Source organism: Lithobates pipiens, unplaced genomic scaffold (assembly GCF_037356315.1).
Source record: "Lithobates pipiens isolate NorthernLeopardFrog02 unplaced genomic scaffold, aLitPip1_a1.2 Scaffold_24, whole genome shotgun sequence".
NCBI lineage: Eukaryota > Metazoa > Chordata > Amphibia > Anura > Ranidae > Lithobates > Lithobates pipiens.
In genome coordinates, this window is record NW_027507786.1 from 12388351 (window position 1) to 12401040 (window position 12690).

General features: G+C 43.4%; 1 protein-coding gene across 1 annotated transcript in view; it reads left to right on the top strand.

The window, feature by feature from the left end:
• The window catches only part of NELL1 (neural EGFL like 1), a 1213537-nt gene that overhangs the window by 29287 nt on the left and 1171560 nt on the right, over positions 1-12690 (top strand). The window lies entirely within an intron of this gene.

Below are 12690 nucleotides of genomic sequence, written 5' to 3' on the forward strand. Positions count from 1 at the left end.
AATCGAGCCCCTCTATGACTGTTATCAGCGAGAACGTCCTCTCTTCAGACCAGCTCCATTATGACTGTCCTCACCAAGAAGGTCCTCTCTTCAGCCCATTTCCTCTATGACTGTACTCAGCAAGAAGGTTCCCTCTTCTGCCCAGCTTCTCTATGACCATCCTCAGCAAGAAGGTCCTCTCTTTAGACTAGCTCCTCTACAACCATCTTCAAGCAAGATGGCCTTCTCTTCAACCCAGCTCCTCTATAACTGTCCTCAGCAAGAAGGTCCTCTCTTCAGACCAGCTCCTCTATGACTCTCCACAGCAAGAAGGTCCTCTCTTCAGCCCAGCTCATCTATGACCATACTTAGCAAGAAAGCCCTCTCTTAAGCCTTGCTTCTCTATGACACTTGTCAGCATGAAGGTCCTCAGTTTAGCCCAGTTCCCTTCAAACATGTACTCCAGCTCCACCTCCAGATTATTTATATGGGCACCCAGCACATGGCTCATGCTGGTGCCAGCATTTCTTCAAACAGGCCTCCTCCTAAGCAAAAGTGCCAAGGGAGAATACGTTTAGGGAAGGTTCCTCCAAACATTTTATCATATCCCAAGTAATACTCTTGAATGAAGCTGCTCAGGGATTAGCAGGGTCAGTTAAATGTTGGTAACCCAGAAGGTTGATCATATTGCACTGCTTTAAAGAGCCTTCCTTCAGAAACAGGCAGAGCTAATCAACCCCACCAGGCTCAGGGAAGATCTGCAGAGCCCAAAAAAAGCAGCTCAGGCTGGTTACAGCCTAGCAGTGAACACATTCTAAATGTTGTAACAATTGCATAGGGCAGGGTCACTATGAGTGTTTATTGAATTGTGCTATGTTGGCCCCTGGGGTCACTAAGGGCTCTATTCAAAATTGCTATACCGTTTTTCCATTAGATAATCACCTGGGGGTGCTTAGTAGAGCCTGTCCAGGGCACTGGTGTCACGCCATCCAATTCTACTCGGTGCCACCTGGTCCACTTTTTTTTTTCCTTGCAAATTTTATGATCCCAGAGCTTACGCCTAGAAGGAATTTAGCAGCATTAGTATATGCGTAGGATAACCTGACAACGGCTCTCAAATCTTCCCATCTAAACAATTTTTTAACCTTTTTTTTAAATTTTACTTAGACTTTTAATTGTTACATTGTTTTAATAAATATGTTGTTTTTTTATTTTTATTTTTTTAGGCTGACAAAAGGGAATTTAGTTTTTGATATTTAATGTTTTGTTTAACCACTTATAGACCGGACCATTTTGCTGGTCAAAGACCAGACCACTTTTTGTGATTCGGCACTGCTTTGCTTTAACTGACAATTGCGCGGTCGTGCGACGTGGCTCCCAAACAAAATTGACGTCCTTTTTTTCCCACAAATAGAGCTTTATTTTGATGGTATTTGATCACCCCTGCGGTTTTTATTTTTTTCGCTATAAACAAAAATAGAGCGACAATTTTGAAAAAAAACGCATTCTTTTTTACTTTTTGTTATAATAAATATCCCCCAAAAATATATAAAAAAACATTTTTTTCCCTCAGTTTAGGCCGATACGTATTCTTCTACATATTTTTGGTAAAAAAAAATCGCAATAAGCGATTATTGATTTGTTTGCGCAAAAATTATAGCGTTTACAAAATAGGGATAGTTTTATGGCATTTTTATTAATATTTTTTTATTATTTATTTTTTTACTAGTAATGGTGGCGATCAGCGATTTTTATTGTGACTGTGACATTGTGGGGGACCCATCGGACATTTTTGACACATTTTTGGGACCATTGTCATTTATACAGTAATCACTGCTATATAAATGCAGTGATTCCTGTGTAAATGACACTGGCAGTGAAGGGGTTAACCAGTGGGTGGCAGTGTAGGGGTTAAGTGTTCCTAGGGGTGTGTTACTAACTGTGGGGGGGTTGGGCTTTCATTTAGTGAACACTGATCTCTGCTCCAATCACATGGAGCAGAGATCAGCGTCACTAGTTGCTAGGCAGAATGGAGAAATTCTGTTTACACGGCATTTCCTCCATTCAGCCGCCCCGTGAGAGACGATCGCGGGTATGCCCCCGGCGATCGAGTCCGCGGGACCCGCGACCGGACTCACGGGGGTCCCGACCGGCGCGCTCGCGATGGCAGGGCGGCATTAAAGATTGGACGTACCTGTACGTCAATATGCCTGCCCGTGCCATTCTGCCGACGTACATCGGCGTGCGCTGGTCGGGAACCGGTTAAGGTTTTTCCTCGTCAGGAACCTTTCCCTACCGCTAGTACTGTCCCTAACAGATGGGGTACCTTTCCTTACACTACCCACTCGCATCAGGTGTACCAAACCCAAGGACCAGGGTCTTAAATTAGATGGCCACCAGAGTCACATGGGTGGCCAACATCCAATCAGATCGCTGCCCTAGTGACTCAGGAAGCCATAGAGGAACCCTGTTCCTCATGGCTTCCTTTCCCTCTGTATTGTATTCCCTCTGCACCTGCCTACATACTTTTTGAATGGATTGTCTAATGGAAGGAGCCTCAACACCAGGACACAAGTGCATTATAGGACATTGGGTTACGGTGTGGACATGGGGAGGGGGACCCAATGCAAGGGTAAAGTTTCTCTTTCCAAGAGTCTAGCTTTAACTCTTCTCTGTTTTATTCCTACCCCCCACCCCAGCAAAAAAAAAAGTTTGGTTGCTCATACATTTTAACATGTAAGCCCTTGTACACACGGTCGGAGATTCCGACGTGTCCTATCGGACCGTTTTGTCGGATATTCCGACTGTGTGTGGTCTGCATCGGACTGTTTCCGTCGGAGTATCTGACGGACCAAGTTTTCCAACTTGCCGGTAAAATTTTCCAACACAATGCTCCGATCGGACATACTCCGATCATGTGTAGCCTACTCCGACGGACAAAGTGCCACGCATGCTCAGATCAAATTCCTACACCAAAGCTATTGGCTACTAGCGTGAATATAGTCCCGTCCTAACGAAATAACGTTATCACGTTATGTACAATCGGATTTTCCGACAACGTAGTCCGACTGTGTGTATGCAACATCACTTCTGGACCTCTTCCCGGAATTAATCCGTCGGAATTACTCCGACGGATTTGGTAGTCGGAATCTCCGACCGTGTGTACAAGGGCTTAGAGCTTATATGGATTTCAGTGATTGTGTTTACATCTACTTTAAAATCTCGGGGGAGTAGGACACCTCTCTCCCGAACTGGGTGCAGTTGGGAACTGGAGTGCCACATTTCTCCACCATAGACCCCCCAATTGACATACACTGTATTACTAAAAGTATTGGGACGCCTGCCTTTACACGCACATGAACTGTAATGGCATTCCGGTCGGAGGGTTCAATATTGAGTCGGCCCACCCTTTGCAGCTATAACAGCTTCAACTCTTCTGGGAAGGCCGTCGATAAGTTTAGGAGTGTGTCTATGGTAATGTTTGACCATTCTTTCAGAAGCGTATTTGTGAGGTCAGGCACTTATGTTCTCGTCCTGACTCACAGTCTCTACTCTAATTCATCCCAAAGGTGTTCTATCGGGGTTGAGTTCAGGATTCTGTGCAGGCCAGTCAAGTTCCTCCACCCCCAAACTCGATCATCCATGTCTTTATGGACCTTGCTTTGTGCACCGGTGGACAGTCATGAAGGGGCCATCCCCAAACTGTTCCCGCAAAATTGGGAGCATGAAATTGTCCACAATGTCTTGGTATGCCGACACCTTAAGAGTTCCCTTGACTGGAACTAAGATCCAAGCCCAACCCCTGAAAAACAACCCCACACCATAATCCCCCCTCCCCCCACACCACAATCCCCCCTCCACCAAATGATTTGGAACAGTGCACAAAGCAAGGTCCATAAAGACATGGATGAGCGAGTTTGGGATGGAAGAACTTGACTGGGTATTGAAGGATAGAGAAAGGCTTGGAGCGCAGCGCCAACCAGAGTGCGACTTCACCAGAATGAAGGGAAACCACAACGCGCTTCAGAGCATGTGCAAGGCTAATATGGAGCCTTTTTCAAGTGATACCGGGGTGAGGGAGAGCCGGATTTAAAGCGGGAGTCGGCCGGGACTCCGCGTTTTTTTTTTTTTTTTAAAAGCCAGCAGCTACAAATACTGCAGCTGCTGACTTTTAAAATAGTGACACTTACCCGCCCAGCGCGCCCGCGATGTGGGCACCCAAAGCCGATCTCTCGATCGTCTCTCGGGTGCTGCCGCCGCCATCTTGGGTATGGGAATCAGGAAGTGGAGCCTTTCGGCTTCATTTCCCGGTTCCCTACTGCGCATGCGCGAGTCGCGCTGTGCAATAAGGATGGTCCCCGCTGCCTCTGGGATCTGTGTGTTTTCCCAGCAGGCAGCGGGGCACTTGCGGAAAGGGGCGTAATCTATGCCCCTTTCCGCAGAGAGCTATCCCGGAAGTGGGTGCAGATGCCAGTACTGTACAGGTATCTGCACTCCCCTCCCCCCTGAAAGGTGCCAATTGTGGCGCCGGAGGGGGGGAGGGTTCCGATGAGCGGAAGGTCCACTTTAGGGTGGACCTCCGCTTTAAATACACAAAATGACCTCAACATATAATTAACTCTTTACACGCATTATTGATTTGTTCAAAACAAGAATCTGAAAGTGAAATCATACAGGAACAATAGGGGATGGGGAACAATGCGAAAAGGATCTATGTAAAATATGCAATAGTGGGTGTAAATTAGTTAGTTATATGTCAAGGTCATTCTGTGTATTTAAATCCAGCTCTCCCTCACTCCTGTATCACTTGAGAAAGGAACGCGCATGCTCCGTATTAGCCTCGCGCATGCTCTGAAACGCATTGTGGTTTGTCTTCATTCTGGTGACGACACACGCCGGGTGAAGCTGCGCTCCAAGCCTCTCTGTATCCTTCAATACCCGGAAACTAATCAGACTTGTCGGCTTTCATCCCGACCATCTCCCTATAACACGGCGGCTTCTTTTATACCTTGGATTGGAAGCTCTGGAGACGCACCCCACCGGGCTGTCACCAACAGATGAGCCTTTTATGCTTTTATTGCATGCGAGTGTTCATTTGACAGATTGTCTTCTGTACTAATATATATTACACTTAGAGGCGCTCTTCTGTTTTTCTTTAAAGTTGTACAATAGGGATGAGGTCAGGTACTGATGTTGGATGAGAAAACCTGATCCCAAAGGTGTTCAGATGAGAAGACCTGATCCCAGAGGTCTTCCAAATGCAGGGTTGGGATCAGGGCTCTGTGCAGGAAAATTGAGGTCCTCCATGACTTCAAACCTGCTGAGCACCTTTTGGATGAGAAGACCTGATCATAAAAATGTTCCATTAGGTGTGAGTTTAGGTACTTATGTTGGATGAGAAAGCCTGATCCCAAAGGTGTTCAGTAGGGTTGAGTTCAGGTACTGATGTTGGATGAGAAGGCCTGATCCCACAGGTCCTCCAAATGAAGGGTTGGGGTCAGGGCTCTGTGCAGGACATCTGAGGTCTTCCATGACCTCAAATCTGCTGAACACCTTTTGGATGAGAAGACCTGATCCCAAAAATGTTCATTAGGTGTGAGTTCAGGTACTTATGTTGGATGAGAAAACCTGATCCCAAAGGTGTTCAGTAGGGTTGAGTTCAGGTACTGATGTTGGATGAGAAGGCCTGATTCTACAGGTCCTCCAGATGAAGGGTTGGGGTCAGGGCTCTGTGCAGGACACTTGAAGTCCTTCATGACCTCAAACCTACTGAACACCTTTGGGATGAGAAGACCTGATCCCATAGATACTCAGTAGGTTTGAGGTCAGGTACTGATCCCAAAGGTTTTCCAAAAGCAGGGTTGGGATCGGAGCTATGTGCAGGACACTTGAGGTCCTCCATGACCTCAAACCTACTGAACACCTTTGGGATGAGAAGACCTGATCCCAAAAATGTTCAGTAGGTTTGAGGTCAGGTACTAATCCCAAAGGTTCTCCAAAAGCAATGTTGGATGAGAGAACCTAATCCCAAAAGATTTCAGTTGAGGTCAGGTACTGATGTTAAATGAGAAGACCCGATTCCAAAGGCCAGGCCAGAACTCTGTGCAGAACACTTGAGTTCCTCCACACCAAACCGGTCAATAAATGTCTTTATGGAGCTGGTTTTGTACACAGAAACACAGTCACGTGGAAACGGAAAAAGGGTCACCCCCAAATTATTACCACATGATTGGAAGCACACACTTGTCTAAAAATGTATTTGTATGCTGTAGCATTAACAGTAGCCTTCACCGCAAACACCCGAACACAAGGGGGTGCACTTACTTTTGGCCATAGAGTTCAAATGTGATGTCAGATGGATGTTCACCGCCCTTTTGGCCATTATAGTGCAGGCCAGCCTTTCCCAACCTTTTTACTCCAAGAGGAACATTTGAAATACACTTTGGGTCTCCAGAAAGCAATTCTTTGACAATCACTGGAAAATATGTCGCTTACGTTGGTGGACGGAATACCACCCTTACAGACAGATATTAGATCATTGGTGTCATACTGCTGATTTGGTCTTGGAACTATGCAGGCACCATCAAAAAGGAGGCCTAAAGCTCAAGCAAACCCCCCCCCCCCCCCCCACCAACCTCTGGAGGAACCTTAGGGTTCCATGGAACTCTGGTTAAGAATGGCTGGTGTAGGCTTACATTCAGGGCCGTTTTTAAGGCGGGGCAAAAGGGGCAGCTGCCCTGGGCCCTGTCATTGTTGGTGGGGCCCAAAGCAGCTGCCTCATACTTGCCAACTATCCTGGTTTAAATTCCCTCGTCCCCTGAGGTTTTAGTCCCATGCGGTGTCCCGATATCTCAGTGTGAAGTGCTGCTACTAAAGCCCCATACACACTATCAGATTATCTGCTGAGTTTTTCCTTCAGATTTACCAAAACCATGTAGTAGAAGGGCCTGCCTGATTGCATACACATTGAAACTCCTAAGGTTTGTCCTCATATTATATGGTTTAGGTAAATCTGAAGGAAAAACTCAGATAAACTTGATAGTGTGTATGGGGCTTAATGCTGCCCAGTTCTGCCCTATTGTTGTGTAAAGATGACTCACCTGCAGACCCCGTGTAAATTACCGGCTTCAAATGTAAATAGGGGCGGGCGGCGGCATTGATATGTATATAATGCCCCCCCACCCCCCCAAGTTCATATCCACAGTAATCTCTAGCAACCAATCAACAAGCAGAATTAATTTGCTGTACCTCTAGCAACTAATCAGTGAGCCGTAATGTGTGCTGTAACCTCTAGCACCAGTCAGTGAATGATGATGGTACACTGTAACCTCTAGCAACCAGTCAGTGAGCGGTAATGGTACACTGTAACCCTCTAGCAACCAGTCAGTGAGCGGTAATGATACACTGTAACCTCTAGCAACCAGTCAGTGAGCGGTAATGATACACTGTAACCTCTAGCAACCAGTCAGTGAGTGGTAATGATACACTGTAACCTCTAGCAACCATTCAGTGAGCGGTAATGGTACACTGTAACCTCTAGCAACCAGTCAGTGAGTGGTAATGGTACACTGCAACCTCTAGCAACCCAGTCAGTGAGTGGTAATGATACACTGTAACCTCTAGCAACCAGTCAGTGAGCGGTAAAGATACACTGTAACCTCTAGCAACCAGTCAGTGAGCGGTAATGGTAACACTGTAACCTCTAGCAACCAGTCAGTGAGCGGTAATGATACACTGTAACCTATAGCAACCAGTCAGTGAGCGGGTAATGATACACTGTAACCTCTGCTGCCTGATCTGATTCAGTAACTGATTTTGCGTCTAGCTGCTATTTAGTGTATGTTTCGGAGCAGGCGGAGAGCAAAACTGTATGGGGGGGGGCCCCAAGAAAAGTTTTTTTTGCCCAGGGTCCAATCAATATTAAAGACGGCCCTGCTTACGTTAAATTTAGTAGAAGGCACAATCATTTTGTAACATGCATCAGTTAAAAAAAAAATCAAAAGGCATTTTTCGGGGGACAAACGTTCCAAAGACGAATCTAATACCCCGGTCGTTCCTGGAAATCGAGGCCATTTGACAATCACGCTGTGTGTGTGTGTGTGTATCCACATTACTCCCGAATTTCTGTGAGCGCAAAGATATCTCCGTATGTTTTCCTCCGAGAGATAACAACATTTTTTAAAGGCAGCGTGGAGCTGTCCCTAACGGATTTATACTTCGCCTTTTGAAAAAAAAAAAAAAAAAAAACTTGAATTGTATCCTTCCCGAAAAAGAGATGTGCGCGAACATCTGCTGCTCGCAACGGAATCTTCGCCAAGCACAAAGTGCTCTTGATGTCTCTCTGTTACGGCTTCTAATTTTTTTTTATATATTTTTTTTTCCCCTTTCTGCAATCTGCCCGTTTCCTAGTTACAGAAAAGACAAAAAAAAAAAAAAAAAAAAAAAACAACATCTCCCAAACGCCATCAGACGCAGAGCTTCTGGTTGCGCCTGCCTAGGCCGCGCGATCGGCTCCCCCCTGCGTTGGGCTTAAAGAACGCAAAGCATAAAGAAAAAAAAAAAAAACACAACACAATGAATATAAATTGAGTATTTTAGGTCACTGAGGCATTTTTTTTTTTTTTTTTGCTGGGAAATCCCAGGAGGGTCTTTAAAAAAAAGCCGCAATTGTTTGATCACAGGTGGCAAAGAGCGCGCTGGATATTAAAGCAAGCTTTGTGTTCATTAATTATTTATTAACTGCTATTTTATTAAACGGCTGCGCGAGTACCCGGGAACAATAGAAAAAAAAAAAGAAAAAAAAAGAATAAAAAAAAAAATAAATAAAAAATAAAAAAGGCAATGCAAGCAAACGCAGTTGCTAAGGATTTTAATAATTAGTGTTCCTTGTTATCAATAAATTGCATTTAAATTAGAAATTTTCATTCGTTTTTTTTTTTTTTTAGCGCACCCCTGTGGGAGTCACTGGTGAATGAAGTTTCTTTTGCAGCCAGGTGCCCAGCATTTTTCTCCACTTTTCCACTGGTCCCCAAAAAAAGAAACAATCTTATGGTTCCTTTTTATGTTTTTTTATTTGTGGGGGGGTGGGGGGGGGGACGATAAACATGGAATAGGGCGAGGGAGCATGGGATACCCCCAGAAAAACTGTAAAACTGAATAACTTGAGGGGTCCTCCACTTCTTGTTGCACAGTACAAAAAAAAGTGGCCAAGCTGACAGTGACCAGTACTCGGGGGGGCCGCTCATAAGGGCAGTACCAACTAGTCCTGTGTACCGGGCCCTGGGCCCCATTAGAAGGGCCCAGGAGGTGGGAGCAAAGGAAGGACTTTTTTTTTCATTTTCAGGGATGTAGGGGGATAAAGTCAGTGCTGCTTTTCTGCTACACCTTGGGGGGGGGGGGGGGTATGTGGGTGTAGGCACGGTTGGGGGGGGGGGCTTTATAGGGCCCCATGATTTCTAACAGCGCCCTGCCTGTACTCCTTACAGAGTTAAAATGCTGCACACGGAGTTGCTTACTCACTTAGCCACAGGATCATCGGTTGTCCCCTGCCAATATCCACCAGGCTCTTCTTAGTGAGGCGGGGGGTAGAGAAGGACTTTTTTTCCTTTTTCGGGGTGTAGGTGGTAAAATCAGTGCTGCTTTTCCGCTGCACCCTGGGGAGGGGTATGTGGGGTGTAGGCAAACAACCACCCCCCTGCTGCACCTCAAACACCCCCACCCCCCCACTGTCTGCCGGTCCACCAGCACTTACCCCATCTAGGCGGCGGGCACATTGGGTAGCGGCGGGATCGGGAATCAGCGGGCACATTGGGCAGCGGCAGGGATCAGCATCGGCGGGCACATCGGGCATCGTCAGGGATCGGGCATCGGCGGGCACATCGGGCATCATTGGGCACATTGGCCAGTGGCGGGGATCAGGCATCGGCGGGCACATCAGGCAGTGGTGGGGATCAGCATCTCAGCAGGCACATCGGGTATCGACGGGGATCGGGCATCGGCGGGCACATCAGGCAGCGGCAGGCACTTTGGGCAGCCCCCAGGATTGGGGCATCGGCGGACACCAGGCTGCAGCGGGCATTAGGCAGCGGCTCCTGTGTCTTCTCCTCGCTTTTCCGCCTTGTCCTTTCAGCCAAGGACAGGTGATGGGTATCAGACCCGCTTCCCGATTGGCTGGGAGGAGAATCAGTGTTGCAACAGCCAATATTCATTGGCTGTTGCAACACAACTGGGTGGGCTCCAGGCGCAATGCTCTGCACCCCGAGCCCAACCTATTTTGAAGCCTCTCTGGCTCCAATCAGGTCCTTCACAAAACACACCCCCCGCCCACCCCCGCCATAGGAATTCATGTGCCCGGCGCACTGAAAGGTGCCGGGCGAATGGATAGGGAGGGTGGTGGCGGCGGATAGGGGAGGCGGCGCGGTGCGCCCTCAATAGACGGGTTGCCCCTGGGTGCAAGCCTGGTTGGGGGGGGTGGGGCCCTATCAGGAGGGCTGTATAGGGCCCCATGATTTTTAACAGCGGCCCTACCTGTACTTAGAGTTCAAAGACCCAACTCGAACCCTAGATCCACGCTAAGGACCTAGCTGGGACCTCGGTGTCTTCCTAATGGCTTCTTCTAGAAATCTGCTCCAGGGGACAGAGCCCCTCCCCCTGAACAGAGGTCTCCTCCTCCAGGATCTCTGTACCTTTTTTGCCTCAGACCCCAGACTATTTATGAGCTCTTCCACCACCTTCTGGGCACACCTCCCCAGGGATTGGCTGGAGTTCCATAAATATTCAGGCTGCATGCCCTCTTCTTCTTCCCACTATAATCAATGGCAGAGTTATTTGCTTTCTAAAAATGACCTAATAAATGTATCCTTTCAGGAAATGTAGTTACTGAATAAACTCCGGCTGTGTCTCTATATACGGAGGACCTACAAAAGAGGTGCCAGATCCCCTATCTGGAATGTTCAAAAGTAACCACGTACGGATTTAAACGCTAGACTCTGTGCAGAACGAAAAAAAAAAAATTGTTTTGTTTCGATTCGATTCGTTATTTACATAAATTTGTTTAATCTGTTAATTCATTTTTGGAATTTTCTTTGTTTATTCAAATCGATTCGAATTTGGATCGATTCGAAAAGTTTTCGATTCGTTTTTGATTTTTGAATAGTTTTCGAATTTGAATAGTTTTCCAATTTCCAAAGAGAATAAAAAAGAATAGAAAATAAAGGAAGAGAATAGAAAAAAAAAAATTGAATAGAATAGAAAAGAATATAACAGAAAATAAAAAAAATATAATATAATAGAATATGTATAAAAAAATAGGATTAAATAGATTATAACCATCTTCTGAAATCTGAATAGAATAGAAAAAAATACAATAATAATAATAATAAAAAAAAAAGAATAGAAATAATATAACCATTTTCCAAATTTTAAATAAAATCAAATTGAATTTGAATAGAATAGTAAATAACACAATAGTATAGAAAAAAAACAATAGAATAGAATGAATAACCATCTTCCTATTTTAATCTATTCTTTCTATTCTATTCAAATTGATTCTATTTTTCATTTGGGAGAAGGGTTATATTCTTTCTAATCTATTTCTATTATATTATATTGTTTTTTTAATTGCATTCTTTTTCTATTTGTTTATTCTTTTCTATTCTATTCTATTGTTTTTTAATTTTATTCTTTTTCTATTTGTTCTTTTTCTATTCTATTCTATTTATTTTCTAATTTATTCTATTCGGAATTAGGAAGATGGTTATGTTCTTATATTCTATTCTGTTTTTTCTATACTATTTTGTTATTTTCTATTCTATTTATTTAGTATTCTATTCAAATTTGAATTGATTCTATTTGCATTTTGGAAATTGATATATTCTTTATATTCTATACTATTCTATTGTTTTTTTTTAATTCTTTTCCTTTCTATTCTATAATTTTTTTTGTTCTATTCTATTTCATTATTTTCTATTCTATTCTATTGTTTTTAATTGTATTCTTATTCTATTTGTTTATTCTTTTCTATTCTATTCTATTGTTTTTCAATTGTATTCTTTTTCTATTTGTTCTTTTCTATTCTATTCTATTGTTTTTAAATTTATTCTATTGGAATTTAGGAAGATGGTTATATTCTTTATATTCTATTCTGTTTTTTCTATACTATTCTGTTATTTTCTATTCTATTATTTTCTATTCTGAAATTTGAATTGATTCTATTTGCATTTTGGGAAATTGATATATTCTTTATATTCTATACTATTCTATTGTTTGTTTTTTCATTCTTTTCCTTTCTATTCTATATTTTTTTTTGTTCTATTCTATTTCATTATTTTCTATTCTATTCTATTGTTTTTTAATTGTATTCTTATTCTATTTGTTTATTCTTTTCTATTCTATTCTATTCTATTGTTTTTCAATTTTATTATTTTTCTATTTGTTCTTTTCTATTCTATTCTATTGTTTTTCAATTTATTCTATTCGAATTTAGGAAGATGGTTATATTCTATTCTGTTTTTTCTATACTATTCTGTTATTTTCTATTCTATTATTTTCTATTCTGAAATTTGAATTGATTCTATTTGCATTTTGGGAAATTGATATATTCTTTATATTCTATACTATTCTATTGTTTGTTTTTTCATTCTTTTCCTTTCTATTCTATAATTTTTTTGTTCTATTCTATTTCATTATTTTCTATTCTATTCTATTGTTTTT